We start from the raw sequence: 17,101 nt of genomic DNA on the forward strand, positions 1-17,101 counted from the left end.
TTGCCAACACGACAGTCTTCAGTTGATGTTAGTATGTGCCTTCCGAGCACCACTAATATTTGTCTGCGCACTACACAAAACGCAAAGGGAGAGATGTTTGCTTTAGGTGTTGTCGTGTGCCATATTTCATGACCTCTGAGAGGGTTGGGCATTGTCATTGCCTCCCATTGAACATGGCATCATGGCAGGAGATTTCAACTTGCATTTCATTATAGGGCTGTGTGTGCCAAACCACAATCTTATTATGCAGCAAGCCGTAGTGGCGCACACCGGATTAATTTTGGCACCCTGATGCACTGATGCAAGTCACCCTGATGCAAATCAAAGTGCACGGGCATTTTTATTTCCTCCAATGCGGCTGCCTCGGTCAAATCCGTGACCTCGAACAATGTCAAAGCCGCGACCCTATCGCAGCGCGCATAAAAGTGTTGGTATTAATTGCGACCGCTTCCGTTGCGTGGCCTGGACCCAGCGGTGCACTTTAATTCATGCGGAACTGCTTCTGCACGCTTTGCGTAAGTTGTCCGCTAGCCATATTTGCATGGCTTATTTTTGATTAATAGCAGAAAGGCACCGTACCGTCCCTCGCACTAAAGTTTGTCTAGCGTTTCTTTGCCGTGTCACGTTACCTTTTTCCGATCCTCCCCTTGCATTTGTAAGGGAACTGTGACCGAAAAGTAGCAAGGCTATTATTTACTCGTTTCGCGACTGCATCAGTTCAACCCACTCTCTGCCTTCTGTCCCCACTCCTCTCTTCCATTCCATTTAGCTACCATCTGGACTTACACGTTGGTAGAAAGGTGAATGCTTGCGAGGGGTGACGGATAATTGCAGCTGTCAAGAGGCTAATGTGGTGACGACCCGACAGTTCCAAAGGACATTGTGCACATTCGGCGCGGTGCGGTCTCAACGAGTTCCTCGAGTCTCTTGCCTGCCACGATTCTTCCATGTATATACACATTTTGACCCACTCCCCGACAGTGGCAGCCGCAGCAGCAGCAGCAGCAGTCGGAAATTCGAAAGAAAAGACTCAGAATGTTTCGGTTTCAACCTCACAGAAAAAAAAAATTTGTATTTCCTACTACACGACGTGTGTTTCTTGGGTAAAGGCAGCAATTGGTATACCACCTGAACACCAGTAAGTCCCCCATAACGTAAACTGCTAAAATGAAGGAACAGATGACATATCACACAATGTGAGGCGAATAAAAGCATTCATTTATTGGTCCCTAAACAACACATTCGGTAACAAATGCAACAATGAATGAAGTAATAAAGTAAAAGGTCATGTGACCATTTTCACTTCCGCGCTCTGGCGACACGTGCAACATTCGATGCCTTTCGAGCCCTGTCATTCGCATTCGATAGATTGTTCATTTCTAGGTGCACAAGTCGTCGGCCGTTGGCACGATGTCCTCCATGAACCCGTCATCCACGGTAAAATGGTGACACTTTCCGGGACTGTTGGCACCGGACACCAGGCCACGGTTGACGCCCAGCTTCACCTCACGTGCCAATGTCTTGGCGCCTCCTCTGATGCTTCCTCCAACAGCAGCGTCGCTGATACTGCGGCGTCACTTGAAGCGCTTAACAGAAACACCTGCGCATAGCACAATAAATGGAAGGCCGCTGGTTAGGCTTCTCGACGATACGAATTTAAGAAATCAAGGCAGTAAGATACATCTCGCAAGATCACAGGAATTGCGCAAAAAGAAACAAGAAACAGTACAGAGGAAACACACTTATCATCCGAAGTAAGTTTCTATCGCGGTCAAAATGCGGGCTCGGTGCATTAGGGAGGCAGTCACGAAATATTTTATATTCTTCTTAGCTGTCTAATTAGACATGATAATTACCACACTTCTCAAGGATTGAGATTAGCAAGAAACCTACATTTAGAAAGTTCTCGAGAGTTCTAAAGACCTTCTTTTTCAATAGCTTCTGTCTTCGTACTTGTTACGTAAACAATTTTTTCACCGTCTACGCTGACTGCGCTGTTCGTCCACATGCATTACGCTTGATAGAGAGAGAGAGAGTGAAGTGAAGCTCTTTATCTAAATACAGGCCGTGCTGCCGAGGTATAAACACGCGGATTCATGCCTTTCTGCCTAGGGAACGGGAAAAAGCTAAAAATATGATTTTAGTATTTACACGCGAGGCAAAGGGAGCGGGTGTTTATCTAAACATGCTATAGCTTGCAAATTACGCCGTTGTCATCAAGGAATGTAAAAAGATATTTTAAAGCTTGCCTTTGCTTTGCAGTGAAAGGCATATAACCCATTTATCTTCCTAAATCTAGTGATTCCCGGGAAACAGAGGACATTCCAACAAAATTGCACGTTCTCTCTTCTCTGTGATCTCGACGTTCCAATAATGTGTTACACAGTTTCGGATGCACCGCAGTTATCACAATACGGGATGGTGGGCAGTCCAAGCTTTTGCAGGTAGTTAATTATTGGTGAACGCCGCATTCAGATGAAGTCAATGATATAAAATCTTGAGACGATGGGGAAGCTGGTGTGGAAGTATAGATTTTCGGACGAGATCTATTCAGGTGAGAAATGAATTTGTAAGCGAATGGCTCCGTAGCTTATTCCTGTCTCCGTGGGAATAATTCTTTGTCATTGCTAATGCACTGTTTTCTACAAAAAAAAAGTTTTTCTAAGGAATTTCCTCCATCCAGCTAGGTGAGCCATTTCATTTCCGCATGTGCCACAGTGTGCACAATGCGGCTGGAATAATATAGTGTGGCCAGCGACAGCGGCCTTACGATGACATAACTAATATCACGGGTCAGTGGATGTTGGTTACGCTTCCTGTTCATATCGCACATGATCTTTAGCACTGTTTTTTGAGTCCGGAAAGTTGACTCATCGAGCTGGTTTATTATTGAGATTAGCCAGAAACTTCCATTGATGAAGTTCTCGAGCATTCTAGAGAACTTTTTTTTTTTTTGCAGAACGACTATCTTCGTGCTTCGCAAAAGAACATTTTTTCTCTCTTTAGGCCAACTGCATAGTTCTTCCATACGCAGCACATTTCAGAGCACTAGAATCACGGTTCCGAAGCTGGAGTATATTCCGACTTTCTTGTAATGGCATCCGGCTGTAGCGCGTTCAAGACAAAAATAACGGCCCTTTCGCGCTAGCAAAGCTTCGTAGCGGGGCGAAAAAGGTATCAAAACGCAGGGGGTATGAGAAAGAGTTATCAAGATATAGTCAAGACAAAAAAGAAAACGAAAACGAGTAGCAGAACCTGGAAAATGAAAGGTTCGGGTGTAATTAGCCCCCATAAATAAAAAAAGAAATTTTCCAAATTACGATAAATCTCTGTAAAGGATGCACCACCACCGTAGATATAGGTATGCAGAGGCAAAGCCGCCGCACAGCACGCTTTTGGGAAATGGAGGAAACTCGCACTTACTAATGTTGAATTCCAATGGCGGAGTCGGAGCAGCCGACGGACTCCGCGAGCGATCACTCGACTCTGGCGTAGAGCAACGCCTGCAAATCCGCGAGTGGAACACAACCTGCGCCGCCGGAGCAAGGCGGAAGTGGAACTTCTATCGCCGAATTACCCAGGATGCCTTGCGTGTTGTCGTTTTTTTCCGCTGTTTGCTCCCAGCACCGCCGCGCCAGTCACTTGTCTCTTCAGCGCCGTTTACCTGTTATTTTTTTCAAAAGTGCGGAATGGATATCTCGGCAAGCGTGCAGCAGCTTTTGCTTCCTCTGGTGAGCACACAGGATGCGGACAAACATGGTAGGTGTCTTCGCAACTTTGAACACTGTGCTGTAAGTTAAATGCAACGCACGTGTTGCGCGGAGCAATTGTCTGTTGACGCTACATTTCAGTTGCGTACTTGCTTTACTGCTGATGTGTTCGTTTCACTCAAACGCATCGCATCCGTCATTGTATTGTGCATTTTCCTGTGTGTCCGCCGTGGCGCAGAAGTAGTTGTCTAGCTTTGTATGTCGCGAAGAAGCAATGAAGCAGTGTCACGTGCCTGAGAATTTGTCTCCCACGAAATTTTAGCGGCGGTATCAGTGCGAGTGCATTCTACTGCCGAATGGAGTTGTGCTGTTATGTAGGTCAGGACGGTAAGTGCATGCAATTTTCGAATCAGTCTCAGTGCCACAGAAATCTACGAATTGCTTTTCCTGAAGCGTCACCGTCGATTTCAGGCCAGAAGGACCGTACGGTAATTTTGATTAACAGCCACCTGATCAGGGACGTTTCATCATGCTAAGCGTGTGTAATGTAATCAAGAATGTGCACCATGTCTTGAGCAAATATTGAACTTGCATGGCACCGTGCATGTTTATATTACGCTATTATTCGAAATTTCGTGTTGAGATGATGTAGCGCAGCAGACAGCGAGTTATTTTGTTAAGCTGTGTTAGGAAGTTTGCCATGGCTTAATTGCTTACGTAGTTGCATGAAATGCACGTGGTGGTTCAATGTACTGCAACATGTCACAGAGTACAACTTCGTAATGGTTATGTCGCTTCATATAGGCCACCTTTATGAATCCAGGGCAATGAATAATGTTGCATTTGGCTTTTCCATCAACAGTGCCGGAACAGAGCCACAAGAATGACCAACGCTGTGAGTTCATTTATAATGACATATTATTTATTTATTGATACTGTTAGCCCAAAGGCCGATACAGGATGGAGAAATTATAAAATGAGCTTCAAAAGATCGCTGCAAACACGAGCACTACACAAATCAAACCAGCAATTACAATCGCTTAATGCAGCTGTAACACCTCTACAAGTACCTCATGCAGTTATTGTTTGCAGGTACAGGCTGTTAATGGACAGCCGGGGAATTCAAACTGCTATTTGATTATTATGAGCAATACTTTGCTGAGATTGGGCCGTTGAAAAAATTCAAAAATAAAAAGCTAATGTTCAACCGAATTGCAGCCAACATTACAGAGGCACTCGGAGTTCCAAAAACCGGTGAGCAGTGCTGCAGCCGCTACAAAACCGTCATGCGTAGAAAAAGAAGCGCTACAGCACACAACAACAAATCCGGGAATTCCCCGTGTGAAGTGCCCTTTGAGGATGAAGTAGCCAGAATACGCTGGCTAGACGACAGCCTCGCGCCCGAAGAGCTGAGGGACAGCTCTGGCGTTGTTGCTGTTAAGAGGCCAGCCAGTCAGGCGTCGGCCAGCCAGGCGTCGGCCAGCCAGGCATCCGCCAGCCCAGCGTCGACTATCCAAGCATCAGACAGCCAGGAGTCTAAAAGCCTAGCGCCGAGCCAAGTATTGACAAAGGAGCCTATGCCCAAAAGGCCTAAGCCCTCAGGTTCGAGAATGCTGGAGATGAAGGTATTCTTCGATGAAATGTGCAAAATTCAAGAAGAAAAAGAAAAAAGACGAGCTACACGGGAACAAGAAAGAGAGAGGCGCCACAAAGAAAGGCAAGAATACAAAGGACGTATTCGGCAAGAAAAAACAAAACAACATTCTGAAAAAATTAGGCTTCTAAGCAGTGCTCTTGGCCTTGAAGAAGAATAAAAGAATTCCACTGTCCGACAATATCGGCTTGTTTCAGTAAAAGTGTACAGTGTCAAATATGTGTTTGTGTACTTAAAGAGGGCCGCGCGTTAGTACACACAACGCAGCCCCCAACTACTGCATGGACTTTATTTCGATGCACATTGGAGCTAGTGGTTCTCATGTTTACATCCAGGTAATTACGGACCAGGCAGGATTCCGTAAAGGCTACTCAACAATAGACCGTATTCACACTATCAGTCAGGTGATAGATAAATGTGCGCAATATAACCAACCCTTATATGTAGCTTTCATTAATTACGAGAAAGCGTTTGATTCTGTCGAAACCTCAGCAGTCATGGAGGCATTATGGAATCGGGGTGTAGACGAGCTGTATGTAAAAGTACTGAAAGATATCTATGGCAGCTCCACAGCCACTGTAGTCCATAAAGAAAGCAACAAAATCCCAATAAAGGCAATACGATATCTCCAATGCTATTGACAGCGTGTTTACAGGAGGTATTCAGAGACCTGGATTGGGAAGAATTGGGGATAAGAGTTAATGGAGAATACCTTAGCAACTTGCGATTCGCTGATGATATTGCCTTGTTTAGTAACTCAGGGGACCAATTGTAATGCATGCTCACTGACTTGAAGGGGCAAAGCAAAAGAGTGGGTCTAAAGATTAATCTGCAGAAAACTAAAGTAATGTGGAACAGTCTCGGAAGAGAACAGCAATTTACAATAGGTAGCGAGGCTTTGGAAGTGGTAAGGGAATACATCTACTTAGGGCAGGTAGTGACCGCAGATCCGGATCATGACACTGAAATAATCAGAAGAATAAGAATGGCTGGGGTGCGTTTGGCCGGCATTCTCAGATCATGAACAGCAGGTTGCCATTATCCCCCAAGAGAAAAGTGTATAACAGCTGTGTCTTACCAGTACTCATGTACGGGGCAGAAACCTGGAGGCTTACGAAAAGGGTTCTATTTAAATTGAGGACGACGCAACGAGCTATGGAGAGAAGAATGATGGGGATAACGTTAAGGGATAAGAAAAGAGCAGATTGGGTGAGGGTACAAATGCAAGTTAATAACATCTTAGTTGAAATCAAGAAAAAGAAATGGGGGCATGGGCAGGACATGTAATGAGGAAAGAAGATAACCGATGGGCATTAAGGGTTACGGACTGGATTCCAAGGGAAACGTAGCAGGGGGCGGCAGAGCATTAGGTGGGCGGATGAGATTAAGAAGTTTGCAGGTACATGGCCACAATTAGTACATGACCGGGGTAGTTGGAGAAGTATGGGAGAGGCCTTTGCCATGCAGTGGGCGTAACAAGGCTGATGATGAATTACAGGGCTACAAAGAATGTCATACCATCATTGCATGATTACGCATGAAGCCTAGTGCTGTCATTAAAGTGGCTTTTGGTGTTTTGGAGCTAAAGGAAAAGTACAGTTTGGAGCAGGATGGTTTAGTGACCAGTTTTTCTACAGGAGCTTTGCCAAGACTTTCGTGCGCTTAATTTCTCCAAGCCTGCGCAGTGCTCGCTCTTCACCAGATTTGTCAATATGATTATCACTGCAATTCTGCCACTGAACGTCATTGGGTACTTGTTCATTATCATCATCATCTGGCTCTACATCACCATACTCAATGCACAAGTTGTGGAGAACGCAGCAGCTTATGATAAACTTATTGAGCCAGGGAATAGTGCGGAGCTCAAGATACATCAGCTGTCTGAAGCGCTTTTTGAGGGTGCTAAATGCATTTTCAATGAGAACTCTTGTGGTTGAAAACTTATAATTACAGTGCTTTTGCTGCTTTGTTAAAGCACAGTAATCCCTGTAGGGTGTCAACAGGTGTTCCCGCAGTGGATACGCTGCGTCCCCTAAAAGATGGTAAAACCCCTGACATACTGCAGATATTTTCTTTGAAAGTGGCGACAAGCTGAACACATACGAATCATGCATTTTGCTTGAACTTCCAATGAATGTGTCCAGGAAGCGCCTTTTGTCATCGCAGACGGCCTGTAGTGTGAGTGAAAGGTAGTGGTGCCTGTTACAATATGTCGAAGCAACCATTTTCTCCGGGCACTGTATCCTGATGTACGACCCATCGATGCAACCAACAACATCAGGCATTCCAGACACCTGCAAGCAAGTCATACACTTGTATTGAGCGATGTCATCCATGTCTGAACATAAAATGAGCATTTGCAAGGAGTTTTAAGAGAAAATACTGGTGCTCATACCCATCAACTCACGTCAACATCATACCCTTCATGGCACAGCGCCATTTATATTAAGTTAAAGAAACAAAATACAAACCAAATGCAACTTTGAGAAGTACTGAGGGCAGCATACACTGCCGTGCACACAACATATTACATGTTTTTTTACTATCCACTTCTCTTTTTACTATAGCAAAATGGGAGAGAAAATAAAGCAAACCCCGCGTAGCTTCCCTTAATCGATTTGAAGCACGTAATGAGAATTTGCTTGCCAAAGCAGACATGGTCTATATCGCATCGTACGCCCGGAAATCTGAACAGACACCTACTATTGTGGGTGATGACAAAGCATGCAGCATCATTCCGAAGCAAGGAATTGGCTGTGATCCCAAGAGATACTTTTAGGTTGAATGTTTCGACCACCACTGGTATATATTCTGAGTGTTATCATCACAAGCTATCACGTTTTCATGAAGGCCCAGCATTATAGAGCTTGAAATAGCAAACAAAACGTGCACAGTGATGTTGCAATATCAATAAAACTTGGCTGGGCGATATTCAGAGCTTCTTATAGGTAAAGAAAATCAAAACAAACCTTCTCAAAACTTCTAGTGAGGTTCTCCAGGTCAGCAGGAAATTTTATCAACGACTGTCCCAGAGTCAGGAGGAAGTCGGCTACTCTATGACGGATTCGGTAAACAGACCTTTCCGACAAGTCGAACCGGCTGGCCACGTTTCTCATGCAGGTTTTGTTGGCCGCGTACCTGCGCAGTGGGATTACACGCATCCGAAAAAGCAGCTTCAGACTACAGTGCACTGCAAGCAACGAGCTCGTAATCAAATGTGTTTTATGCAGGCATCCGACTCTTTCTCGTTTCACTTATCGTTGTTAATTTGGCAGGTGCATAGACAATTCGGCGAGAACTAACCAGATAAAAGACAAGATATGCGTTTCCGCAGATTTCGCTGGAACCCCTCCATGTGTGCCCGAAGGGCACATTGACGACGCGGCAAACTCGGCGATCAACTTTTCCGCCACAGGTCAAGATAGCCTGAAGTGCCTTCGGAACTGCACAAAAAAAGAAACCGAAACGAAAGCACCACAACGTGTTAAACCTTGAGTATGCTGCTTTCCTTTTTCTTTCCTTACCTCATCGTCCCAGTACTGCCGCACGACGTCCTCGATGAAGCCGACTACTTTAGGCCTCTTTGCGGGAATGCAGAACATCCTGTCGAATTCCCGCTCGTAAGCGGCAGTTGTCACTATCCGAGCAATCGCGTGTGTCGGAACTTGAGCTTTCCGACTCAGAGCTGTCGCTATCGAGTAGCAGAAGCAATGCCGCACGCTTTGCCGAACCAGCCGAGCCGTTCTTGTCGTCCGCAATTACCAACACAACTCGCGAGTCATGACCGGTGGCGCCTCCCAACAGACAAACGTGGTAAAGGAAATACGTCATGCAGAGTTCCGGTCCACTCCGCCTATTTTGGCGGAGCATCTTTTTCTGCTCCACGGAGTGACTCCCGCTCTGAATCCACTCCGACTCTCTCATTGGAACACCTTACTCCTGCTCTCACTCCGTCATTGGAACAAACTTGCTCCGAAACGAGCAGAAAAACTTGCTCCGACTCCGCCATTGGAATTTAATATAAGTAGGGGCCGAATAACGTAAACCTACTCGAATCTCTTTTTATTCCAACCTCCTCACGTCAAATTTAGGTAACCACCGACGCAAGCATCGGGTGGTAACCCACAGCCTTGCTTGAAAAGCCCAGTCAAATGCGCTCCTCCTTAGTAAAAGCTTTCTTTTTCTTTGAATGCCAATAGCATTACCTACACTGACCAGATTTTCTTGTCGAGTTGGCTGACAAGATCCGAGGAGCGCGCTCAATTTGATAGGGTTTTGATGGGGCCTATCAAGCAAAGTGAAAGTAGGTAACCGGATAAGTGGGCCGGTGTCGGCGTCTGCGATTGATCCGCTTCCCGTTGCTTAGCTAGCGGTGGCTGGTCGAAAATTGCGGCGGCGAGCAACTGAACGTTGCAAATGTCGACAAAACGGACCCTCACCAAGAACACTTCGGAAAGTGATCTCGCATACGTGCCCAAAGGTCGCCATAATAATAATGTGCCACGGGAAAAGGTTTTTATACGCAAATAAATATATGCACGAAGGCCGCTACGAGTAGCTAGTGCCGGAGTGGTCAGCGGGCAGCCATCTTCTATTCCTTTCGGAACGGGGTGGTCTCGGGCTATTCTAATGAAAATCATTTTTCTTCAGCATATTAATGGGTCTTGAACCCGTACACGTTACTGTGACGTGGTGGGTTTTCGCAGTTTTCTGACGTCGCGTGAAATGCAGGCGAAGTGGGGGCCGCCCGAAAACGTTTGATGAATGGCAGAGTATCATGGCGAAAAAGGCCCCCCGTCGCATGATAAATAAATATATTTATATCGTTCGGTCTGTTCATGCAAAATCAGTGTGCGCACATCATATCAGATTTGGTATTTTCGCAGTTTCCGTGACGTAGCGTGAGAGACAGGCGAAGTGGGTGTGGCTTGAAAAATTTTTGACCAATCATGGAAGACTGATTGGCGGATGGCAATAGAAACGTTTTGAATAGCTTTACCTTATAGTGTCCCAGGGCTCTCCCGAGACTATGCTGCCCGGAAGGGGGCTTTTATTGTACTCACCACAAGCGAGAATACGTAGCAAAGTGTGCAAATCTAGGAGTACCGTCGTAGTTAGAGTCAATATAGTCGAAACTTATCCTCACGGCAGCACTGGCTGCACTATTTCCGTGATCAGCTCACGTGACCTCTCGATCGAAAAAAGAAACCGTGAACGAAGCGCCGGATCAGTTGGAGACACCGTCGATGTATTTGCGCGTAACAGGCGATGCAAATGAGGTACGACTAAATAAGTAATGACCACGTAAAAGGGACAGAATAGAGAGATATAATGAACGCTTCATCATATTAGGTCACTTCGTAAATAAACGTTTTCTTCTTTAGCGTAAACATTGTTTACCCTATCTTTTTCATATTTCACAGTCCTTCCTTAGGACGCGTAAGAAATTAGGGCTTACCAAGTAAAACAGGACGAAGGCGGGACATGAAAATTAAAGGCGATGAGCAAATCGAGAACAAGGTGAAAGCGGGAGCCAACGTTTGGAGAAGTGGAGTTGTCTTTTTCAAGAGCACATATGATTTCCTGGGCACAGTATATATAGGTAACATTATTCCAAAGGGAAGAGGGGGCAAGAGTGGTACATACGACAACAAGCGAAGGCATGCTAACGACGAGGGTGTAGAATTGAGAATAATGGAGTTAGTTCTGTGCACATGGCCGGTGGCACGGGCATCTGTCAGGCACATGTAAATGGTCGCGTGCCAATGGCGTGCACAGCACACTTCTAATACCTGCTTCGCTGGTGGTCATGGACTATCGTGTCTTGTCGGCGGCTTTGATTATAATGTACCAAATAGGGTCACTCAATATATGCGCAACGCAAATATTACACGGTAATAAGTTCAAATTTCTTCTAAAACCTTATGTTGGCGTACCTGCAATAAGTATATGATTTTAAATGTTCAATAATGATTACAAAGCTAATTATTAGGAATTACACAAAAACAATGCGCACCTAATCTAGGCTGGTGCGAACAAAATACGGTTGGTTTTATCAGCATCCAAGGCGACGTATTTTTCTTAAAAGATGATACTTGGTAACTGCGATATCCTGTACATGACTTGCACGTCTGTCAACTAATTACAGTACACGCGAATAGACGAAGCACAAAAGAAGCCTACAGCAGTAGGAAAAACCGTCATAAAAGCATAAATGCAAAAAAATATATATACTCTCCACTCCGATTGAATGTGCGCTTCTTGGCTTCAGGTACTGACGAAGAGCAGGGTTCGTTGACAGCGTCTCCGTGTGCAGCCACTGCAGCACCTGTAGCCAGGATGACAGCATCTCGTGCAGCCAGCTCCACTCTCCTTGGGCACAACACGTGGCCACTGGGCAGGGTGAAACGCACAGGCTTTGATTTTCGAGTGGACGTCGGATGGCAAGGGGTGGCCACACAGCCAAATGCTGGTTACCGGTTCGAGTTCAGCTGGCATGGCTCGTTTTCTCGGTGCATCAACTGCGATGCACGTCCGCTCAGAGCGAAGTCAGGCGCAGAATAAAATTTGGTTGCTCGCAAGACAGCAGGTGTTTTTTACCTTTCGCTCTCTTACTCCACCAACCAACCGGATGGTCGGTTAATAATTGTCCGTGCAAGGTCAAAGTACCTCAGTCTCCGCCCATATTGGTGCAGCTCCCACCCACACGGGCTGGATCTGAGACATTTGAACATAAAATGATGAAGTAATTGCGCTTTTATAATGCAAAATATTTGGAATAGTTTTACAGCATCAGCCCCAGACATTCCCGCCAGTGCCGACGGTAGCAACTCGAAAGCCGAAAATTACAACCACATCATGGCGCTCTCCAAACGAACCCACAAGTACAGGCTGACAAGGAAGAAGGATTCTTTGTGCTCCCACAAAGAATTTAGAAGGAAAATGCCTGGCAAGCTGTGGAAAGGAGTTTCGCCACGTCTAGCCTCAAGCCTGCTAGCGTGAAATCTCAGGGTGTGTCCCACTGCAAGGAACCGAACTAGGAAAGATAGCAAGTGCCATAAGTGCAAAAATAAGTCTGAGCGTGTTTTTTACCGCCCAGAGCCGCAAAGCAGAGGTTCCTTTCCGCTGCATCGTGAGCAAACGCTAATCTTGGCAACGTCATGTTAGCCAGTTTCTCTTAAAGCGTTTGAGTTCACTTAATATAGAAGCTTCTTTCGAAACAAAAAACTCCGATGATGTGGTAAGATTCTTGCAGTCCTGCGGTACCATAGCTAATTTTTCTCGGTCGATGTTAAGGATCTTTTTTAGTGTACCTCACACAAGGAGCTCTTTTTAGCTATTAAGGCATGTATTGAAAAGAAAGGCTGTGTTCCGTTTTGGAATTCGGTGGGCAGGTCAGTTCAAAATTTCTTTAGGCTTTTCACTTTTAGCTTAGTTCCACACTAGTTCAGTTTGAAGATAGGCATCTTTATAGGGTCCTGTGTTGCCCCAATCTTCAGCAATATTTTTCTCTCAGTCATTGATAGCGTTTTGAACAGCATGCTTGACAAAACAAAGCTTTTGAATGTATTTAGATACGTAGATGATTTCCTAATTGTGTTAAACACAAAGGATCCATCAGACCATCAAGAAACTGTCAAAGAGATGCTAGAGGATCTTAGAAAATATGGCCATGGTTTGGAATACACCTTTGAACTACCAAAAAACAATAAGTTACAGTTTTTGGACCTGGAGCCCAAACTTGGATCAGAAGTGCACTGGAAGTACCACCGCCGAGCGCAAAAAGAGCTCTTGTCTTATTAGTCAGCCCACCCTAAGACCGTGAAAATTGGGATAGCCACAACACCATTGGAATCGGCTGCCAGAAAATAATGTAAGCATGGTATACGAAGCAGCTTCTAACTGCACATTTAAAGGCTATGAGACGCAGGGTTCCCACAGACAGTTTTAACTTCAGTAGTAGAGTCGCTGCTCCAGAAGATAAAAGGGAAAGGAAGACAAAACACGCAAGAAGAAACCCGGATATTAAGACCCGTAGTCATACCATACTTTCAGCGCGTTGCTCACAAACTCAAAAAGGTCGCGAGTAAATTCAAAGTCCCGGTTGTTTTCTCAGCCCCTTCAAATCTTGCAATATTGTGCGCTCGCGTTAACAACCAAAAAACCAAAACGCGCGACCTGCGGAACCCAGCACCCCGATGCACTTGTCAGTCGCAAGGAAGGGGTGGTTTATCAAATTGCGCTCTCATGCAAAACGGTTTACATTGTACAAACGGGGCGATGTTTAAATGAAAGACTAGAAGAACATGAACGCTCACATAAAAAAAAAGGAAACTGGCTCCAATATGGCCATCCATCGTAAAGAGTGCGAGTGCCATCCTCGCATAAGAGACACCGTTGTTCTGGACAGAAGTCGAGACAGCGTTGCCCGTGAGCTGAAGGAAGCCTTTCACATTAAAAGGAGGGGCCTGGGATGCGTCATCGAACCGTGAAGAATACTGTATAAACGTGAAATGTCCTTTTAAGAACCCCATAGTTAGAACTTAGCACATTGGTTCGCCGCCTGCACTTGGTGAAAAATCTTAATATTTTAGTTTCTAATGGGGCACACCGTTAAAACGGTGTTTTGTGTATCGCGCAACCATTATAATTTATGGTGCTTTGGCCCTATACACCACGTGCTATTGTTGCGAACGTTATCTTTTATTCGAGTTTCGTCATCTTTTACAATCGTTTGATCGCCTTTTGCCTGGTTACCATGTAATTTTCGACAACATGTGAGTTCTGCTCCCACTATTGCATATATATTATCTGTGTCATTCAATAAAGCATCAGTTGTTAGTAAGCGCTCGTCCGTGTCTCTTCTTGTATCGTCTGTTTGGCGCTTTAGTATTTCATTAACATGCACCAACCAGCCCAACAAAAGGTTCTGGTTGAACGCATAAATAGTCACGTTTGAAAATGAGACTAAACCACGCTCGAACCTTTGATCTGTCATAACTGAATTGATATCTTTCAAGGAAGGGTTAACGTCCCAGCTGCAAATTGACTTGCCGCACTTTGCTTTGTTCCCTATGTCCAGTGCGTTTCACTCGCACAACTTGGGGCTCCATTTCAGCATTGCACTTTTTTTCTCGAATGTTGTTACTCCTAAGAATAAACGTCCACAAAAACAAACTTTTTGAAATTGTTTTTGCGTCACTTGTGACATCGCGCCCATGACCGTCAAGAAAGGTGTCTTCTTCCCTCGTCGCTCAGTTACAGGACCCCACGGTGGCTTTTCCGTTATACACTGCAGCAATCCCTACGCCAATTGGCGAAAAAAGCACGAAGACGCATGAGCTCTATGCTAATTGTGGAAGGGGGGCCGAGAGAAGCACATTTATCTACACCCTGTAGGCTTTTTTAAAAGTGTCGTAAAAGCAATTACGGAAGGAATCTAGCTCCCTTAAACGTGAATCATCAGGGACTGTAGATAAGTGCTGTAAAATTACACATATAACATGCCATAGTTCTGCCGATTGCGTTGGAACAAGTCACAAGCAGGGAAATAAATGTCTTCATTTTCTAGTAAACACTCGCACTTCTAGAGTATAAGGATATCTCAATTGAGCCTAAAGTGAATTGTCCCAATTTTCTCGAACAGAAGAAGCCTTATGAGTGGCCAAACAATGTGGACAACTGAATGATTGGCTGCAGCTGTTATGAGAAAGAAACCGTAGGCCGGTGCCAGGCCACCACTGACGACTAAGCGCATAAGCGAGATTGTGTATACGTGAATACAAGGTATCAATGGCAGTGCCGCACTTCGCATTTCCCTCTCAGGTTTCTTTTTTTTTTCGTTTTCCGCAGCAGCATATCCTATTCTGAGCCTCCTCACTTCACCTTGCTTTTGTTCTTGACACCGGTTCTCGGGGTTCGGCGCGGGGATCTGGATGCAACTGAATTTACATCATCGAATGACCATAAGGCCGATTTCATGCACAACCGCTAGCCATTTCTAACTTGTTTGCAACCTTCACATTAACTGAATAGTGCTGTGAACTTTCGCTGCGCCGTATGTCACCTCGGATGCTAAGTCCGGTCGTTATCTACATAACATATTATTAACCATAATATGTTGGAACGACATGGAAGAAATTCATCATGTGATACTTCTGAAATAACTCTTCTATTACAGATTGGATTTTGTTCTCCCTTGTTTTGAAACAAGTACTGCAGCGTCCTACAAGCAGAGAGCTTTCTTTTTCTTCTGGTAATATTTCGCGGGATTATTTTAAACGCTGCGAAAGGCGCGCCGCAAGCATGCGCACCGTGAATAATCGATATGGATGTATTCGATTATGTACTGAACATGGTGTTCACATATCGGCACTAATCACATTCATTTCGAAGTTCAATAATTATTTGTTATTTATTATTCGGAAGCAATACAAAGATACTCGACGCACCAAGACGTTGCTGAGAACAAAATGCTACTGCTTTTATCGCCATTGAATTTGAACCATTCTTCATAAAACATGACAGCTCATGATGTCTCAGTTACAAACTGGCTGGCGGTTGTCACTTGGTGGCTTTTGTGTTGGGCTGCTAAGAGTATGGCATCCACGTGTAGCAACAAATTTTATACACATGAATAAAGTAAGCACTAAAATGCCCCCACTAGTAGAAAATGAAGACATCCGTTGAAACTAGGGAATGCTCACCACCACGGCAGGCAATGCACTTCTGGGCTGCGGGTTCTGACGAAGAACACTTCACGTCAGGCAGCTGCAGCGACGATTTGCGCCTGCTCGCAGAGTTTGGGATACCCGTGAAAAAGCTGAGGCTGTGGCCAAACGCGATGCCGACCGTGGTCGCACACGGTCCCATCCGGTAGAAAGCGCCCCGTCCAAACTTAAGCCTTGCTATATGTTTTATGGCTGTCGGGTGCAATAATCAATTTGAAGTGAAGGTTCAGCCAAAGCGTACATAGCGCCAGAACCTTGCGCCGCGGACACATGTGCGCGGGCATTTGTTTGCATATGCTGCCCGCACGTGCAGTGAAAGAAAAAAGAACTGGTTGAAAAGAATTTTGTTTAGCATGGATCCTGGAAGAATGCATGCCCACAAACAATCTACACGCGCAACAATTTACATTGTGCGAAGTAACACCAGACTTCGCCTCCCGTTAACGGGTGGCTAAGGAGTGCGCAACGCATGAAATATCGAGATTGGGAAAAGGCGCCACCAGCATTTAGCAGAACACCAATGTCGCCATCTATGCTGACCACTAATACAATGCGGTCTTGGTCAGTGGCCTCTGAGATTTTCGCAAGCCAGCCGGCGCTGGCGAATCTCGGAGGCCGTGTTTTGTTACTTGTGCTAGGGGCGATGAGGTCAAAGTCAAAATGCGCAGCGTATACTACGCCTTCGCTGCATGTGCTCGGCAAACATTCCTGGCTTGCTTCATCACGTGAAGTCGGCAGTGTCGAAGACATCGCACGCGAACTCTGGAGAAAATACGGTAATACTAGGCCCCAACCTCACATGGCGGGTTGGCCAATTTTGTAGCAGACGATGGCTCGGTTCCATGCTGCCTATGACATCGCACATGGCTTAGAAGTATGGCGGTGGGTGCTGGAGGGCGGGGCTTAGAGCCTCGAGTTCGAGCTCATATTTTGAACAGAAATGTGCTTTTAGTGCTTAGTTTTTATGCGTGTATAGCCATAAGAAACCATCTGCTATAATTTCTCGC

At 45.3% G+C, this 17,101-nt stretch overlaps 1 pseudogene; it reads right to left on the reverse strand.

Moving 5' to 3' along the window:
• Nucleotides 1-1,379: 1,379 nt before the first annotated feature.
• Nucleotides 1,380-16,236, reverse strand: LOC142574708 (uncharacterized; annotated as a pseudogene).
• Nucleotides 16,237-17,101: the final 865 nt, after the last annotated feature.

The sequence above is a fragment of the Dermacentor variabilis genome, chromosome 3 (assembly GCF_050947875.1).
Source record: "Dermacentor variabilis isolate Ectoservices chromosome 3, ASM5094787v1, whole genome shotgun sequence".
In the NCBI taxonomy this organism is placed as follows: Eukaryota; Metazoa; Arthropoda; class Arachnida; order Ixodida; family Ixodidae; genus Dermacentor; species Dermacentor variabilis.